Raw genomic sequence first — 17,609 nt, forward strand, 5'->3', positions numbered from 1 at the left:
TTCCTCTAAATCCATGGTTGCTGTCGGGAGATGACTAGAAATGGATCCAGACATTCCCTCTATATATATTAAGTCCCTCTATATATATTAACTCTCTATATATTAAGGGATACAGTCGTCAATTGCAATCATCAACAATCGATCAAACAATCAATATACCTTCCGTTTTTTACATTTTGCCTTATGAGTAGACAATAACATAGTTTTCTCCCTCTAATCTTCACCTCTCTCCGGCTCTATGTCGTTTAGAGATGTCTTAGGTGGACGGCCGGGGTCCCTCCCGGGAGCAAGATCCAGGTGCTATTGGCGAACTCCGTCGCCTCTACGCACGCGCGCACCGTCCAGCTTGTCAGACAGAAACCCTAGCCTTTGCGCCAGGTTTCGGACCGTTCGGCCCTCGACCGCAGACCGTCCGCACTTCCGCGGAGGGCACCGCCGTCGGTACTCATCATAGTGATTGGCACCCAGGTCGTCGCCAACACACTTTTTAGCGACTCCGCTAGGGACATAGCGTAAAGATCTATCAGATCGACCCTCGATCTGATAGATCTTACCGTTCAAAAGATAGCTCTTACGTCTCTCGCCCACCAACATCATTGAGCCGACTATGGAAACTCTGCCGGCTGAAGATCAGCAATAGTTCGAAGAACACAAGGAGCAGCTGGTCAAGGAAGCGTGAAAGCATCTAGGCCCCTGGTTGATTTTAGTGATTAATGACAACGTAATATTATATGTGACTAACGTGTGTTTTGCAGAGACAAATGGTAAGTTAGGTCGCATTACAGGTAGATGTACTACAACGGTGAAAACAATCTCGAAGATACGAACTTGAAGCGACGGCTAAAGAGACGAAACAAAAAGTTAAGGTCTTCGTATTCCGAGTGTCAAGGAGTTGAGGACACTCGTTATATAGTTAGGTCTTTTATTTTGTTTTAGTCGTACTATAAAGAGGGGTTGTCGATGAGTAGTTTGACCAAGAGAGTTCTAATGTAGTGTTGGTGCATATTCACACTCACATATAGTGCTAGGTGTCACTCTAGAACATACTCATGAATTAGAACGAAAACCGAATTGAAAAACTACAGAAATCAGAAACTAGGGTTTCTGGCTTTGGGGCACCGGACTGTCCGGTGCACCCTCTGCCAGTGGGGCCAGCCTGGCCCAGGGAAGAGCGGTTCCCGGCGCAGAAACTCGAGAGCGTGCAGTTCGCGAGATGAATTTTAGTGGCACACCGGACAGCGCACCGGACTGTCCGGTGTGCCATCTGCTCAATGGCTAGCTGTCAGAACTAGCCGTTGGAGTCGATCGTTGGCGCAACGGTGGCGCACCGTTGGCGCACCGGACTGTCCGGTGCGCCCATGCGCAGCAGAATTTGTGTAACGGCTAGTTGATGGGTGAGGGCTATTTATATCCCTCCACCCACCATATTGATTTTTCTTGCTGCCCATATTTACTCCTACACTTTGGTAGAGCATTTTTCAAGCACCACAAAGCCTAGTGAGGTGATTTGAGAATCTGAATCCCGCATTTGGACCTCATTAGCGCTAGCGAGAACCACCTAGAGCACACACTGCATGCATTAGGCTTCTCTTGGTCAAGTGAAAGTCTACGGCTTGTTACTCTTGGTGATCGGCATCACCTAGACGGTTTGGTGGCGTTGGGAGCTCGGTGATCACCGTGGAGATCTTGTTGGTGACCCGACTCAAGTTTGTAAGCGGTCGTGAGGGATCCACCGCGCCGGAGTGGCAAAGGATCATCTCGTAGTGAGCACTTGGTTCTTGCAAGGACCAAGGGGGAGCGATACCCTTGCGTGGGTGCTCCAATGAGGACTAGTGGAGAGTGCTGACTCTTCGATACCTCGGGAAAAATTGGAGGAGTCTTCTAAACCTTGCTTTACATTCTGCACTTAATTCAAGCATTTTACATTGTGTATTTGTTTAGCAAGTGAAAGTCGCCTAGAGGGGGGTGGATAGACGAAACCTGAAAATTATAACTTCACACCCCAACTAGATCCCTTGATTAGTGGTTAGAACAAGATGCACAATTATCGGAGTATAAAAACTAAGTCCTTTGCTTGCAACGAGTATTGTTTTCAAAGAGTGTGGAATTTAATCAATAGCAATACTACTAGAAATATTAGTGGAGAATAATGCAAGAGGGCTTAGATAAGAAGAGAAGTAACACAAGTTCTTTCTTGCAAAGAGTTGCTCCTCTAAATGTGAATTTAACTTGAAGCAACACAAAATAATATTAGCAAAGAGTAGCGCAAGAGAACTTAGAAAGGGAGAGAACAAATAAATCACAAGCAATAAACACACGAGACACGAATGATTTGTTTTACCGAGGTTCGGCCCTCGAAGGCCTAGTCCCCGTTGAGGAGTCCACTAAGGACGGGTCTTTTTCAACCCTTTCCCTCTCTCCACCGATCATCAAGACCGGCGAGCTCTTCTTCTTCTTAAGGACCACTTAAGACCCCGCAAGGATCACCACACTCTTAGGTGTCTCTTGCTAGCTTTACAAGCCTCCAAAACTTTGGAGGAAGTTCAATGGGAGTCAAAACTCCACGCACAAATGAACACAAGATGTAGCACACACTTTCTCTCAATGATTCTCACAAGGCACTATTGCTAAACTCACACGAGAAGCTTTCTTTTGCTTGCTCTCTCTTTTGTGGCACTTGTGTTGGTTGTAGTGGTCTAAATCTTGTGTATAGGATGGATCAATGAATAGAGGTGATTGCGAGGGCTTGGATATGTCAACTATATGACTTGGAATGTTGCTTGGGCTCCCACACCTTGAAGTGGCCGGTTGGGGTGGTATTTATAGCCACCAACCAAATTGTAGCCGTTGGAGAAGGCCGTTGGCAATGGGCGCACCGGATAGTGTCCGGTGTGCTGCCACATCACCCTGTCATTAGGGCTTGGAGCTGGTCGACCATTGGAGGCTTTGTCCTCATGCGGCACCGGACAGTCCGGTGCCCCTCTGACCTTCTGCTCTGACTTCTGTCGCATTACTGTGCTGCACTGTTCATCCGTTAGAGTCGAGCGTTGCGAGTAGGTAGTCGTTGCTCCGCTGGTGCACCGGACAGTCCGGTGGTACACTGGACAGTCCGATGAACTATAGCGGAGCTACGCCTAGGAAACCCGGAGCTGAGGAGTTTGGAGTGTACGGCCCCTGGTGCACCGGACACTGTCCGGTGCGCGAGACTTGGGATCACTTCGGTTTCCTTTTTGCTCCTTTCTTTTGAACCCTAACTTGTTCTTTTTATTGGTTTGTGTTGAACCTTTGGCACCTGTAGAACTCATAATCTAGAGCAAACTAGTTAGTCAATTATTTGTGTTGGACATTCAACCACCAAAATCATTTAGGAAAAGGTTTTATCCTATTTCCCTTTCAATCTCCCCCTTTTTGGTGATTGATGCCAACACAAACCAAAACAAATATATAAGTGCAGAATTGAACTAGTTTGCATAAGGTAAGTGCAAAGGTTGCTTGGAATTAAACCAATTTAAACTTTCATAAGATATGAATGGATTGCTTTCTTTCTTTTAATATTTTGGACCACACTTGCACACTAGTTTTGTTTTTGCAAATTCTTTTGGAAATTCTTTTCAAAGTCTTTTTGCAAATAGTCAAAGGTAAATGAATAAGATTTCGAGAAGCATTTTCAAGATTTTCTCCCCCTATTTAAAATGCTTTTCCTTTGACTAAACAAAACTCCCCCTTAATGAAATTCTCCTCTTAGTGTTCAAGAGGGTTTTACCAATTGAGATAGAATTTCTTGGAGGAATACTAATTTCAAAGATACCAATTGAAAAACATTTAAAAACTTAAACTTGTTTCGAAAAAGTTTGAAATTGGCGTGGTGGTGCGGTCCTTTTGCTTTGGGCTAATACTCTCTCCCCCTTTGGCATTAATCGCCAAAAACGGAGTCTTTAGAGCCCTTTTTACTTTCTTCCCCATTGATACAAGTAAATATGAGTGAAAGATTATACCAATTTTGAGAGATGGCGGAATACCGACAAAAGGATAGATAATACGATGGTGTAGAGTGGAAGCGATGTCTTTGCCGAATACACCATTTCCCTTTCAATCTAAGACTTAATACACAAGATACTCATGGAAACATATTAGTCTTAGCCTTGGCACAAGAGATATAGGAAATATGCAAATGTACAAAAGGAAAGAGACATGGTTAAAAGGATATGTCAATTAAGCTTAGATAGTTCTATGTAATATAGATTGCTCCCCCTAAATATGTGCCTTGAGAGGAATACAGATTTTGGCCTTAAATGCCAAGTGCACATAATTAGGTTAATGAGAACATATTTATATCATAGAAGCTGTGAAGTGCAAAGTGTCATAATAAAAGTGTGATGCTCACGGCAGACTATGCACTTATGAAAGCATGTTGGAAACATTTTAAGCAATTACCCTTAAGGATTTCAAAGAGACTTAAGGAACCTCCACCTTTGGAACAAAGGTAGCTTATCCTCATTACAAGGTTAAGCTTTAAGCTCTTTGACAATAAAATCACTTCACCTAGTTTTAACAAAAATGCATAAATGTAGGAATGAAATTTGAGAGGTTAAACTAGGTATGAAGCAGGGATATGTATAGACATGCTTTCTCTTCCTTTTATACAAGATATGCAAGGAATGTATATGAAGATTTAGGTACATGTGTAAATGAGAGGAAGTAGTTTTACCCTGTTGTACCTTCACATAGAGACACTCTCTTCATTGTGCTTTGTCCTTAGTCTTAGTTGCTTAAGACCTATATTCAAGACAATGTATGGAAATATTTTGCACAAGAGAGAGTTCTACAACTAGTGATCCTATTCTAAGGCATTGTTACCATATATCAAGTGGATCACAAATTGCATAAATGTATCATGAATTCTCCTTTCAACTTAGTGCATATCAAGAAAGATATTGAATTCAAAGTATATGAGGCACTAAGAAGCATAAGTGTTAATTGAAGTTATTCAATGATCAAACAAATAACAGATGCGATCAAAAGAATAACATATGCATTAAATAAGCTTAAAATAGGAGAATCTAGTAAATATGCTACTTTAGCAATTGAACGCAACAATCCTTGAAAGTGACATTATTTTTACCAAGTTGGATTGGTTTGTAGTAGCATACTTCATGAGAAACTTATTCTCATAATTGAGACTATATGAGATTACTAAGATAAAGTGTTAGTCTCAATATAATCAAGATATAGAAATAGGCTCCCCCCTAAAGATATGCATCAAATGTTTGAAGGAATGGATAGATGCATTCACTTTTAAAGACAAATAGAGAGAAGCATTATACATCTTGATCAAGGCTTATAAAATTTGCAATAAACAACTTATGTCTGGTATACTCATAATGAAAGAGATTTAGAATGCTTACATCCACACCATTGATTGTTTTTTATGTCTTCCTCTTTCATTTGAGTGTCCTTCCTTTGTAGTTGTCTCTTTTTCCTTCCAAACTTATTGAAAATACTCAAGAAAGATGTTAATAGCACAAGGAAGTATATTGTGAGGGATGATTTCTTTAGATAAGAAATATAAACAGTTCATCATCCACAAGTCACATAGACATGAAGTAAAATCCTTAATATTAGTGCACATCATTAGAAAGAGGAATATGCACCTTTTAAACATTTTGATCAATCATAGGAAATTCACTTCTTCATATTGAATTTATAATCATAACTTAGAAGCATATCAATATGAGAACAGATATAGCAAAGGCATGAATTAGATTCTAATGGACAAGTGCATTTAAGGGAACGAGATTGAATGCACATCTAGCTGATTTAAGTCTAATAAAGAATCTATTCTTCACATAGGTAGAATATGATAATTTAGAGTAAATAACCATTGATTGGAACTATATTTGATTAAGAAGATGGGTTCCCATACCTTTGCTTTTACCTTTCTTCCTTTGGGTGAAGAGCAACACTTGAGGCTTGTGGCTTTAAACATGCACTTACTCTCTTGTAGATTTCCATAAGTAAGCTTAAGAGATATGTCATTAGTAACACAAGCACTAGTTTCCCTTTTTGTAATCATTTTGATAAGTGGATTACTAAAGCATGGAAACTTTATAATATGAACTAGATTATTCCATGATGTATGCTCAGTTTTAACTTATAAAACAAGCATAGTTAATTCCTTAAGATTATGGGAACAAATTTAATTCATAACATGGAGAGCGATGAATATAGAAGAATCATATCCAATTTAAACAAGAAGAAATACATCATAAATCATTGGATTGATTTTCTTTTCATGTTAGATTACACATTTCCATAGAGAAACTCATTCTCTATATGTGAGACTATTTAGATCAACTGAGTAGAAACATTAGTCTCACTATTCTAGTTATAAAGAGAGATTCCCATTATAAGTGTCCTAAGGATTTGAATTCCTTACATGACACTTTATTCTTTTAAGAACTTGGAATATCTCTCTATATCTAGAACAGGGCAATGATAGGATAATTAGTGTAAATCATGCCATGAGGTACTTACAATAATTTAAGCATGTAGATTGCCATAGTATAGAAATGATGAATATGCAATCTACCATATGAGAGGAATTTCTTCAAAGAATGGTGACATAATTTGAAAATATTTAAAGTGCTTCCTTTTTCTATGTGACTACACAAGACACATAAGAAATGATAATTTAAGATACTTGCACTTTAAAAGCATAAATGTTACCATCCTTTGGCTTTCCTCCATGTTGTAGGCCTTGATTTTCCACACAGGATAATTCTTTATTTCCTACAACGTTAATATCTTCCCCGAGATGATATGAGTTTTAGACATAATAATTCAAAATAACTTTGGGTCAATCTTGGATATATAGATCATTGAAGATTGATAGCTTGAGTTAATAAGAATTGAATTGACTCTCTCAAGCACCCCAAGGCTTCATATCATCTCCTTCTCCTATAAAGATTATCAAGCATATTTTGGTACCCATCGCTTGATGGGTCCATCAAGGTTAGTCAACAAAGATCTAGGAACCCAAAAGTCCTTTGTGTTAGCACTTGGTAAACTCATTACCTTTCTAGCACAAGTTGCAATTTTGGGTTGCCTAGTACATGTGAGATAATTGACAAGCTAGAAGTGGGATAGTTACCAGTGTGACAATCATTGCATTGATGTCCCTTCTTTAGGCATATGTAGCATAGGCGATCTTCAAGTCTTGAAGATTTTTTATTTCCTTGTTTCTTTCTTGCTACATGGTTAGTGAATATTTTCTTTTCTAAAGCTATGCCTTTTTGTTTTAAATGGGGACAAGACTTAATTAAGTGTCCCTTCTTTGAGCATTTAAAACAAAGTTTATCATCCTTGTTAATAATCAAGCTATTTTTAATATAGGGAGATGATCTAATCGAGTGTCTCTTTTAAAAGCATTCACTACACTTCTTACTTCTTTTAGTGTGAAGTGTGGCTTGATTATTACCTTGGATGTTACCTTGCATGGAGGCACGGTTGAGGCTTTTGGCAGAGGTATTGATTTTCTTTGTTCATTCCTCTTGGCAATCCTCAAGTCCTTGACATTTTCTTCAAGGGGTTTGGTGCATACCACGGTTGATCCCGTCTCAAGCTTCTTCACCATGTGATCACTGTTATCTTGAGAAGGTTGAGCAGTGCACTTTCCTTTTAGTTGTGTCAAGCTCATCTTTAGCCTCTCATTTTCTTCTTTGAGCTCTTGATATGTATCATCTTTTGTTCCTGCAAATTCTAGCTCAAAGGAGGATTTGCTTGTTGACGAACAACAAGCATTAGCACATGGTAATATAGTTTCAATTTGAATACATGTGCATGAGTGAGGTTGTTTGGATTTTAAGTTTTCTATCACAACCTCATGAGCAATGGTTAACATGATATGATCATCCATAAGATTTTCATGAGAACGTAGAAGCATATCATGTTTTTCTTGAAAAGCTAGATTTTCAACTTTTAGCTTTTCCATTTGGTCTTTAAGCAAGGCATTTCTATTTACTAATTGAGCGATACAATATAAAGAGTTATCTTGCTCAATTGAAATAGTTTCATACCTCTGGACCAAATCAACATGAGAGCACTTTAGCTCCTCATGTTCTTTAGTCAACTCATCAAAGCTTAGCATTTTTATGGAGAGAATATCTTCTAGCATTTGATGAGCTTTGCTTTGCTCTCTCGCTCTTTTTAGAAGTTTGAGGATGACCGCCTTATCTTCTAGGCTTAGATGAGCGTAGAGTTGCATAAAGCTTCTTTCATCCTCCTCATCCTCATTTGTGCTTCCACTATCATTTTCATTAGCCACACAACATATGTGGGAATTAAAGTTGGAAGACAAACCTTTTGGAGAGGTGGATTCATCGTTTGGTCTCCATCGTTCATTTTCTTCTTCTTCCTTCAAAGGGTTAGTTTCGCAAGAACTAGAGGAAGTAGAAGCATCAAATGGATCATCATGTTTGGACTCATCAAATTTGTTTTTAACTCTAGTCCAAATATCATGCGCATCATGAATAGGTTCATTATATCTAATTATGAAGGCATGATAATCTTCCTTGCTAAGAGAATTACCTAAGATGTCAAAAGCTAGATAGTTTAAGCGTATACATCTTTGATCTTCCTCGGAAGTGATTTTTCCATTATAACTGGAGGGTATGATACTCTTGTCTATAATTTGTTCTAATCGTGGATCTATGTTCTAAAAGCATTTAGTATCCTAGTGGACCATGAAACATAATTAGAACAATCGGGAAGTAATATCTCAAGAGTTACCTCCTTCGGGGTTGTCTTCTTGTTCTTTTGGGATCTTATTCGAGCCATCACTTCGAGTTGTTAGACTCAATATGAAGTGCCTAGCTCTGATACCAATTGAAAGTCGCCTAGAGGGGGGTGGATAGGCGAAACCTGAAAATTATAACTTCACACCCCAACTAGATCCCTTGATTAGTGGTTAGAACAAGATGCACAATTATCGGAGTATAAAAACTAAGTCCTTTGCTTGCAACGAGTATTGTTTTCAAAGAGTGCGGAATTTAATCAATAGCAATACTACTAGAAATGTTAGTGGAGAATAATGCAAGAGGGCTTAGATAAGAAGAGAAGTAACACAAGTTCTTTCTTGCAAGGAGTTGCTTCTCTAAATGTGAATTTAACTTGAAGCAACACAAAATAATATTAGCAAAGAGTAGCGCAAGAGAACTTAGAAAGGGAGAGAACAAACAAATCACAAGCAATAAACACACGAGACACGGATGATTTGTTTTACCGAGGTTCGGCCCTCGAAGGCCTAGTCCCCGTTGAGGAGTCCACTAAGGACGGGTCTTTTTCAACCCTTTCCCTCTCTCCACCGATCACCAAGACCGGCGAGCTCTTCTTCTTCTTAAGGATCACTTAAGACCCCGCAAGGATCACCACACTCTTAGGTGTCTCTTGCTAGCTTTACAAGCCTCCAAAACTTTGGAGGAAGTTCAATGGGAGTCAAAACTCCACGCACAAATGAACACAAGATGTAGCACACACTTTCTCTCAATGATTCTCACAAGGCACTATTGCTAAACTCACACGAGAAGCTTTCTTTTGCTTGCCCTCTCTTTTGTGGCACTTGTGTTGGTTGTAGTGGTCTAAATCTTGTGTATAGGATGGATCAATGAATAGAGGTGATTGGGAGGGCTTGGATACGTTAACTATATGACTTGGAATGTTGCTTGGGCTCCCACACCTTGAAGTGGCCGGTTGGGGTGGTATTTATAGCTACCAACCAAATTGTAGCCGTTGGAGAAGGCTGCTAGCGATGGGCGCACCGTACAGTCTGGTGCACCACCGGACAGTGTCCGGTGTGCCGCCACGTCACCCTGTCATTAGGGCTTGGAGCTGGTCGACCGTTGGAGGCTTTGTCCTCATGCGGCACCGTACAGTCCGGTGCCCCTCTAACCTTCTGCTCTGACTTCTGTCGCATTACTGTGCTGCACAGTTCATCCGTTAGAGTCGACCGTTGCGCGTAGGTAGCCGTTGCTCCCTGGTGCACCGGACAGTTCGGTGGTACACCAGACAGTCCGGTGAATTATAGCGGAGCTGCGCCTGGGAAACCCGAAGCTGAGGAGTTTGGAGTGTACGGCCCCTGGTGCACCGGACACTGTCCGGTGGCACACCGGACAGTCCGGTGCGCCAGACCAGGGAGCACTTCGGTTTCCTTTTTGCTCCTTTCTTTTGAACCCTAACTTGTTCTTTTTATTGGTTTGTGTTGAACGTTTGGCACCTGTAGAACTCATAATCTAGAGCAAACTAGTTAGTCCAATTATTTGTGTTGGACATTCAACCACCAAAATCATTTAGGAAAAGGTTTTATCCTATTTCCCTTTTAGCAAGTATTTGAAGTATTGTCTTAGCATTGTTGTATTTCTAGTATTATTCTCATATTGCTAGTTGTTGGGGTGAAGTTGGGCTCTTGTTTAGGTTTTAAATATTATTGATTTTTAGAAAAGCCCAATTCACCCCCCCCCTCTTGGGCATCGTGATCCTTTCAAAGCGCAGGCGAAATTCCTGGTCAACTTCAAAGTGGACAGGAATCACAAGGTCGTCCGGCAGTGGGCGACTGATCTGGCTTCGCTCCGACCTGCTACAGTTACCCCAAGGTAAGTGAGTCAAGTTAAATTCAATCTCTTAGAGCTTACATAGATGAGCAGCGAGACCAAATGCAACAGATCATTGGGGGGTATGCAAAAATGATTATAAGAGGCTAGCACACGCTTTCGATAAATCTATTGTCGTGTATTTTCATTCGCACGAGGTTGAATCTGGGGAAAACACACGTAATTCATCTGCTACAGATTGGCATGTCCAATCACAACCCTTAACATGATGCCGATAGACACATATCCTGGAAAGCCACAGCCTCCTACGCAAATCAGGGGTAAACCCGCCGACCTGCGTGCGGTCGGATCATCTGCGCGTGAGCCGGCAGGAGAAAGGGGCGACGATTAGGCAGGGGAAGGAGATTGGAGCCGTAGATAGTGGAGAGAGAAAGGGATGGTGTGTTCTATGGGCTATCTATTTGTCTATTCGTTCGAGTGAGGTAAAGAGCCACAGGTTGATTTCAAAAAAATAAAAGGGGGTTTTATAAACACTACACGACGGTTCACTTACAGCGACCTACGGTTGGTTGCTAAAACGGCCTTCAGCGACCTACGGTTGGTCGCTAAAAACTTTTAGCGACCCATAAGGATGGTCGCTGTAAGTGTCGTCGCTAAAGGCTTTAGCGACCGACATCTTTTTAGCGACCGACTGTCCGTTGCTAATATTGTATATTTAGCGACCAAACCTGGGTTGTTGTACTATAGATTTAGCAACCAATCATGAGTCGTTATACTATACATTTAGCAACCAACAGAAAGTTGCCCCCAGTTATAGTCGTTAATAATGATAATATACCATTAATTAGCATTCAACAACTGTTATATATACAAAAGCATCACAAATCACCAATTTTTATACACATAATCACATAGATATACAAATTTAATTAGTATTGCACAATGATAGATCCACATCACATAAACTATCAACAAGCACCACAACAAAATCATTCACAAAACCTACACATGTTATATGTTTTGCACATATTTGCAAACACTTTACAAAATCATTTACAAAAGTCCTAACGCTTCAAGTGATTCGCAAAAGCCTTCACAAAAGCACTCCAACTTCTTGTATCCTCTTGTTTTAAAGCACAAGCTTGTAGGGGTTGTGATGTTGCCACTTACTTGATGCTAAAATCAATAGTTACTATAATGAAAATGGTCCATTTCAGAACCAGATTGTCTTATGAACAATCCCCGCCAATACCGTAGTGTTCTTTCCTACCATGTCGAGGCGTTGATCAAATTCTGTATCTGTATAGTCACAGGAACTGATACAGAACCTGACTTAATCAGTCAGCAACTGAGGCTTGCAAACCTTCTTTGCTAGACGTGGCATTGGCCGAGATTGGTTCCCTGTACCACTCGTTCTCGTCGCGAGTGAGCAAGCAAGCCTCTACACACAAAGATATCAACCCTTCAGAATGACGGCACCAAACTTCACATCTGTTTAGGATCACAACCACACTCTAAGCACTTCAGCTTGTATTATGTGTTGGGCAATTCAACTATGGATCCTTCTTGACTGCACAAAAATGAAAATGATGTGCAGCAGAACAATGGAGCCATACCTGACACAAAAACATCCTTGTAGTCTTCATCGTCATACACGAATGCAGGAGGATCCAGTGAACCAATACCAACAATTGTGCTTCCACTACAAGAGATGATGCAACGATTAGATAGATGTATGGTTCCAAACGCACAGAGACGTGTATGTTCCATTGCAACCAACGTCAGAATGAAACAATATTGAAATATGCAATGATTATAGCTTGCGGTCATAATGCGTGGCTGTGACTATGTATATCGACCAAGCTCGTAGTACTGCGGGCACACATCTTCCTTCACGCTCAGCTTCGGCCACGGCAACTGTGGGAGCACGAACGACCTAGGCGCGTCCGCCTCGGCCGCAGATTCCTCCTCTACGGAGCGGAGGTGGTAGGAGAGTCGGGCGAGAAGAAGGCGGAGGAGGGTTACCGCCGCCGCTGCCATGGTTGCTCGATGGGAGGCCGCTGCTGCCATGGTTGCTCGACGAGAGGCCGCTGCCATGGTTGCTCCGCGGGGCTTGGCCGGCCTGGGCGCCAAGCTGAGGGAAGGGAGGAGAGAGCTGAGGGCAGAGAGAAGAGGGAAGGGAGAGATAGAGGCGGTGGCTGCGGCTGGGAGAGAAGCAGGGAGCGTGCGACTGCTAGGTTAGGTAGATGGGCCCCTAGTGGGCCTTAGGGTTAGGGAGGATTTTCTTTTTTTATTTATTTCGAAATGCATTTTTAAATTACTCAAAAAATCATAAAAATTTTACCAAATAAATAATAAACATTTGAATAAATTATTACGAATGCAACTCTTTTATGTAAACATTTGAATAAATTATTTCTAAATGAAAAGGCTAGAAAACCATTCACTCCTTGTTTATAAACCTTTGTCTCCATAGAAAGTCATTCACTTGTGATCCATGGTTTATCCATACTCTTTATGTAGGATTTGAAACGACTTTCAACTCAAATATAATATCATATAAGCACAAAGAACACATTTGCATACTATAGTCATGTCCATACATAAACAAACCATGAAATAAACATACAAGCAATATTAAAAAGAAATAAATCACCACGCAATTTAGCGATCAATGTTTACTTGTTTTAATTAATTTTTAGTCACTAACATCTACAGGTACGTTCAGGCTATAAGATTTGATAGTGATCCTTGCTCTATAGCGACCCACCGCTAGTCCCCGACGATATCTATAGCGACCAACCATAAGTTGTTAAATTTCTAGACTTTTAGCGACCAACCGACCGTTGCTACAAAAGGATTTAGCGACTGACCGTCGGTCCCTAACCTTTAGCAACCAATAGTTGGTACCTAATAAGGGTCGCTAAAGATCAACCGTCGTGTAGTGAAAAGAATGACGCGGAACGACCGTTGAGACTGTTGCTTTAATATAATAAAGGTATATTAATAGAGACAGGTTTTCTAATAAAACCATCACCATTGCATTATGATTAAAGGACGTGGACTTTATAAAGTTGTTTGCCTCTGCTAATGATTAACATAGCTGCCATATGCATTTCTCTGTTAGGACATGTTCGTTTTTATCTCAATCCATGTAGATTGGATGTGATTGACTGTGTTTAAATCCATAGTAATTAAAAATCTCTACTATTTTTTTTGTTCAGTCCCATCCAAGTCTACATCTTCAGGAGAATTCCATTTTTCAAGGGTAAGGTTTTGATCTTGTTTCTTGTAGAGGTCTTCACAGGAGGTTAGTATGTGCCATCGAATAATACTTTTGTGCCATTTTTCAATTTGTTGATGCTTGTTCATGGTGGATTAGTTCTAGATCTAACTGGTGGGAGGGGAGAGAGAGAGAAGCCGTGTAAGCGGTTAAAAAAATACAAAGATGTCATGGTGGAGGTTTTTAACATGGTTTATAATGTCTTACTTAAAATCATCACTTTGCTTAAGTCCAAGAGCTCCATTGCATCCATTTGAACAATAACTTATACAATAGCAAACAACATTAGTCCAAATAATCGTAAATACATCAAACACCACAATCCAAAATCCAAATATAATAGGTCATAAAGTTCATTTTCCTTACCATTTGTTCATCCTCTCTCCAGCCACCGTAAAAAATATCTTTGCACTGTCTCTGCATGCATCTAAACTAACCTAGGTGTGACAATGCCTACATCTAAACAAAACTGATGCCAGCGATGAGTTTATAAATTCTGAGGAAGGTCTTCATGTTTTTACATACCACTACCTTGTTAGGAAACTACAACTTTTGGGTTCTTTTACGAAGCATATAACTTGTTGAACATCAAAAGTGGTGGACGGTCCGTGCCTCATGATTAGATTGACTCAGATGATTATCCTTATCTCGTGCGTGGTTATCCATCTAATCACGTAGGATCTGTTGGCTATCGCCTAGAAATGGATCCAGACCTTCGCCCTATATATATGAGAGGGTACGACCGATTGAGAACCCTGGACATGTTCCCCCTATATATCATGCAGGTGAAGGTGATATGGAGCCACCTGCCGAGGAACTTCGAGCTCCGGCTGGTGTCGCCGTTCCCTCGGACCGATTGGATGAAGGTTTCGCCGGAGCCGAGAGGGAGGTGGTGAGCTACAAGAGGCGGATGGTGCCAGTTGGGAGGGTGTTGGAAAACCGATGGTTACCTTTTGTGTGAACTGTGTGTTTGTATATATATATGCTTGTTTGTTTGTGTAATAAACATGTTAGAAACTCTCATGTATACAAATCTACAGTGAACACGTGGTGTACACCGAGGAAGCCAGGAAGGGCGTCGCCAAAGTCTCATGTATACAGTGAAAATGGAAACGAAAATCCCCAACTCATACTAATGATCTTTTTAGATAGAAGATATAAATGCTAGCGTCTATTAGTCTATAATTCTATATCCGCTTGAGATATATGCGGGTCGGCGTCCAAGAGCTCTTGGACAGCATGCAGGCGTGCACGCATAGATATATATAGGGCGGACAATTTGAGGTCAACTTAATGCCTCTACTAGGTGAGTGCTCGTGCTTTGCAACGGAAATATATAATACCACGATAACTTACGTACAAATGTGTGCTATACTTTTTTGAGAAATAGATTTCGTTCCATTTGTGATCCTAGTCATACATAATTTTATTTATTTTAATCTATCCATTTCAACACTACATTGCAATACCATACAAACTTCTATATATATAATTTTAATTTAATAATGTAATGTCAACGACATCATTAATGCTAAGACTATTACAATAAACTACAAACATTAACAGATCTTTAGAAAATATTGCAATGTCTTACGGTTCAAACTGATACTCAACCAGTACATTCCATTAATAACACAAAACATCTCCGTTAAGCCCTCGAGGTATCCGATGTGCCACAGGATCCCACACTGGATAGGTCTGGTGCCTTGTACTGGCCAATGACCTTGGGAGAAGCAGGATGTTGGCCTACAGCAAGCAGACCATGGCCATCAAGTGCAGCACCGACAGCACCTCGTACCAGGCATCTGACATGGCCGTCTCCTGAGATTGAAAAGCTCCCAGTCCAGCGACGACTCCTTCTCCAGCTTCTTCTTCATGCCGCCATTTGCCTCAGGCCGCCACGCCATGGCCGCCATTTGGGATCTAGTGCAGAAACAGTCATGCTAACCTTTGATAGTAGAACAGAGCACCACTAAAATGCTTCAGTGGATCCAAGAGTGGGAGAGCCTCTAATGGTCGACAAGCTGGGAAATTATTCAAAAAATCAAATTTACATTAGAGGAAGCATAAGAAAAGCAAGACCACCACCTGTTCATTGTAGCAAACCATCAAGAACTGACAGGAACCGTAACTACCGAGGAAACTACCAGGATGGCCCCCCACAGCAAGGAAATTACCAGAACAACCGTCCTCCACCACAAGGTGGTTACCACTTACCAGAACAACCCGCCGCAGCAAGGAAACTACCAGACATACCGCTCGCAGCAAGATGGAAGAGGCTATGCCCCCACAGCAGAATTATGCACAAGGTGGTCATGATGGTAGAGGTTTTGGAAGGAAGGAATGATTACACAGACCGTTCAGGCTACAATGGACCACCTGATTTTCGAAGTCAAAGTCAGTACCAAGGGCATGTAAATCCAGCTGGGCAAGGTCAAGGTTACAACAACCCCCAAGAGCGTAGCAACTTCTCGCAAGGGCAGGCAGGAGAACATCTATTGCTCCTTCAGCACCTGGGTCTTATGGCCAACCATCAGCACCTGGATCTTATGGTCAACCTAATACACCTGGTAACTATGGGCAGGTATGTCCATCAGCGAATCCTGGTGGTAACAGAGTTCCTGGTGTGAATCCTAGTTACGGTGGGGATGGCAGACAGGGGGCTGGACCAGCATATGGTGGAGATAACTGGCAAAGAGGTTCTGGTCAGTATCCTAGCCCAGGTGAAGGACAAGGAAACTGGCAGGTATGAGAGCATTTGATATACACATTTCACTTTTAAAATGCCATTACTGTTTGAATTGAAATACAACAGTTTAAAGTTAAACTGGGACATCATTTGTTTGACCAGTTCTAGATTGAATTCATAAACTGAGTGTGCCGAGTTTCAGATGTACGACTACAGTTTTTCTCCCTGTTAAATGTTTTTTAGATTTATGAGCTAATTTGTTCATTTTTTAATTCCCACGCCACTCTATTTGTTTAAATTGGATTCAGTAGAGGACTACAATAGAGGTGCAGGAATACATCAGAGCTAGTTTTAAGAAAACGTGCTTATAACTGATTCTGTAGCAACCTTTCTTAAGTGGAACATGCGCATATTAAGGCCCTATATACAGCCACATCTGTTTGGCATTTACATGTCCACATTGGTAGATAGGATCATAGCAATCGGAATAACATTGATCAGATCCAAAGTAATGTAATGTGTGATTAAGACACAAAGCAGTAATGACAATTTCGTAAGCAGTGGAGCCAATAAAATTCTAGACCAACTATAGGTTGTTTATAAACATAGAGGACTCTTAACAGACCAGGTTCTTGAGGACCTTACAATGTACCTGAGACGGCAGAGGGAAGGAGGTGACGATGCTGGCGCAGTAGTCGCCTCCTCTAGAGACGACAACAACGTCGAGACGATGCCGGAGAGCTCAGAGCCCTACCAGCACGCTTCCTCCAGAGACGACGACATCAAGGCAATGCCGGAGAGCTCGGATCCGTACCAGGGGCCTGCACACGCATGCCAAGAGATGGGACGTCGACCCATTTTTATCCCTTGCTCATCCTACGTGTGGGATTAAAAAACATTTACATGTGACAAGAACACTGTTATGTAGGAAAAGAGAAGATGAGCAATCAAACCTCAGAGCTCTCACACACCAAGTGAAAGAAATCACAAGGTAAAAACCTTCAACAAGTTTATATCACATATATGAATAATT

At 41.1% G+C, this 17,609-nt stretch overlaps 1 pseudogene; it reads left to right on the forward strand.

Moving 5' to 3' along the window:
* Window positions 1-15,899: 15,899 nt before the first annotated feature.
* On the forward strand, window positions 15,900-16,676 carry LOC103649400 (translation initiation factor IF-2-like; annotated as a pseudogene).
* The last annotated feature ends 933 nt before the right edge of the window (window positions 16,677-17,609 follow it).

Source organism: Zea mays, chromosome 2 (assembly GCF_902167145.1).
Source record: "Zea mays cultivar B73 chromosome 2, Zm-B73-REFERENCE-NAM-5.0, whole genome shotgun sequence".
Classification (NCBI taxonomy): Eukaryota; Viridiplantae; Streptophyta; class Magnoliopsida; order Poales; family Poaceae; genus Zea; species Zea mays.